Source organism: Lactuca saligna, chromosome 5 (genome assembly GCF_052625555.1).
Source record: "Lactuca saligna cultivar CGN05327 chromosome 5, ASM5262555v1, whole genome shotgun sequence".
Classification (NCBI taxonomy): Eukaryota; Viridiplantae; Streptophyta; class Magnoliopsida; order Asterales; family Asteraceae; genus Lactuca; species Lactuca saligna.
Window position 1 is genome coordinate 115,243,449 of NC_136421.1, and position 2,922 is coordinate 115,246,370.

Genomic DNA, 2,922 nt, shown 5'->3' on the forward strand with positions numbered 1-2,922 from the left:
GATTGGAGACGTGGAATGTGTCGTGAATGGCACTTAACTCTTGGGGCAATTGGAGTTTATAAGCCACCGGACCAATCCTTTCAATGATTTCAAAGGGTCCAACATATCTCGGGCTTAGTTTTCCTTTCTTACCGAAACGTACAAGCCCTTTCCAAGGCGACACTTTTAAAAGTCTAATGGTTTTCGACGATTATCCGCATAACTTTTTTGATGATCTCTTGCAGCTTTAAGCCTATCTTTGATGATAGCAATCTTGTCAGATGTTTCCTGGATAAGTTCGAGTCTAGTAAATTGTCTGTCTCCGATTTCTGTCCAGCATAAGGGCGAACGACACTTGCGTCCGTACAATGCTTCATATGGAGCACATTGGATACTCGTGTGATAACTGTTATTGTAGGAAAACTCAATTAGAGGCAAATGAGTATCCCAATTTCCTTCGAACTCAATGACACATGCCCGTAACATGTCTTCCAATGTTTGTATTGTTCTCTCTATCTGCCCATCTGTCTGAGGGTGGTAAGTTGTGCTAAAATCTATCTTGGTTCCTAGTGCCTTCTGTAACATCCACGAAAATCGTGATGTAAAACGATTACTCTATTTGAAATGATAGATAGGGGTATACCATGCAGAGAAACAATTTTGTCGATGTAGATTTGGGCCAATTTTTCCATCTTGAAATCTTCCCGAATGGGGAGAAAGTGAGCAGATTTTGTCAGTCGATCCACTATGACCCAAATTGAGTCGTGTCCTTTAGCAGTTCTAGGAAGTTTGGTAACGAAATCCATGGATATCTGCTCCCATTTCCATTGGGGAATTTCGGGTTGTTGCAATAAGCTGGATGGTTTTTGATGTTCAGCTTTGACTATGGAGCTAGTTAGACACTTCCCAACATAATTGGCAATATCCCTTTTCATTCCAGGCCACCAATAGTACTCTTTAAGATCCTTATACATCTTATCCGCTCCAGGGTAGATTGAGTATTTAGATCGATGAGACTCTTCTAGTACTATGTCTCTTAGATCGTTAACCCTTGGAATCTAGACCTTATCGTTAAAATAATGAACTCCATCAGCTTTGGTTTGAAATCTCACTTCTAAACCATGTAAGGTTTCACCTGGAAGATTTTCCTTGAATAACGCTTTCTCCTGGGAATCAATGATTTGAGATTTCAAGCTTGTCTGAATTACCATTCCCAAAGCTCTCACACGGGAAGGTTTCAATCTTTCTTTCCTACTAAGAGCATCGGCGACTACATTAGCCTTCCCAGGGTTAAATCGTATCTCACAGTCATAATCACTAAACAACTCTACCCATCTCCTCTACCGCATGTTTAACATTTTCTGATCTAGGATATGCTGAAGGCTTTTGTGATTGGTATAAATGGTGCACTTGGTTCCGTACAAATAATACCTCCATATCTTTAGAGCGAAAACTATTGCTCCTAGTTCTAGATCATGGGTGGTATAATTCTTCTCAGGCGGGTTGAGTTGTTTGGAATCATACGCAATGACCTTATCTTTTTGCATTAACAGACATCTTAATCCTTGATGAGACGCATCACAATACCCTACAAAGTTCTCTGATCCTTCTGGTAAAGCCAGAATTGGTGCATTGAACAACTTGTTTTTCAGGATTTGGATAGCCTCTTTGTGTTTCTCTTCCCAGAGAAATTTTCTATCCTTTTGGGTCAAAGATGTTAATGGTTGAGCAAACCTAGAGAAATTTTCAATGAAGCGTTTGTAGTACCCAGCTAATCCTAGGAACTGTCGTACTTCTGTCGGGGTTTTGGGGGCTTCCCATTTCTTGATTGCCTCGATCTTAGCTGGATCTACATGAATTCCTCTTTCGCCTATCACATGACTAAGGAAATGTACTTCCTGAATCCAAAATTCGCACTTAGTGAACTTGGCATACAATTTCTGCTCCTTCAACAGCTCCAACACTAGCTTCAGATGTCTATTGTGATCTTCTTTGGTTTGCGAGTAAACAAGTATGTCATCGATAAATACAATTACAAACTTGTCTAGGTATGGTCTACAGACCCTATTCATCAAATCCATGAAAACAGTAGGTGCGTTCGTTAGTCCAAAGGGCATGACTAAGAACTCATAATGTCTATAACGAGTTCTAAATGCTGTTTTGTGAATGTCCCCTTCATGAATTCTTAGATGACTATATCCTGACCGAAGGTCGATCCTTGAGAAGTAGGAAGCGCCCTGCAACTGATCAAAAAAGTCATTTATTCGAGGGAGGGGATATCGATTCTTGATTGTCAAGTTGTTTAGTTCTCTGTAATCAATGGACATTCGGAACGACCCGTCTTTCTTTTTGACGAATAACATTGGGGCTCCCTAGGTGAAGAGCTTGGTCGAATAAACCCTTTGTCTAGAAGTTCTTGAAGTTGTCCGGATAGTTCTTGCATCTCGGATGGTGTGAGGAGATATGGTGCTTTTGCTACCGGTGCCGCTCCGGGAATTAAGTCTATCCGAAATTTGACCTGTTTGTGAGGGGGTAGATCGGGTAATTCCTCCGGAAACACTTCGGGATAGTTTTGAACCACCAGAATCTCCTTGAGTTTCTTAGCTTCAGGTTCTCTTTCTAGCACGTAGGCCATGAATGCAATACAATCCTTATTCAGGTACTTGTGAATCTTCATGCTTGATACAATGTTTAAACTTTTTCCTAGCTTCTCCCCATGTATGATAAGGGTTTCTCCATTAGGGAGAGGTACTCTAATGACTTTCTCGTAACAACCAATGTCCGCTCTATTTTTGGATAACCAATCCATTCCTACTATCATGTCAAAAGTACCTAACTCTATAGGAATTTGGTCAATGCTAAAGAGTTTATCAGCTAAATTCAGAGTACAACCAGGAATTATATCATTTGCCCTAATTTCATACCCATCAGCAAGTTCGATAG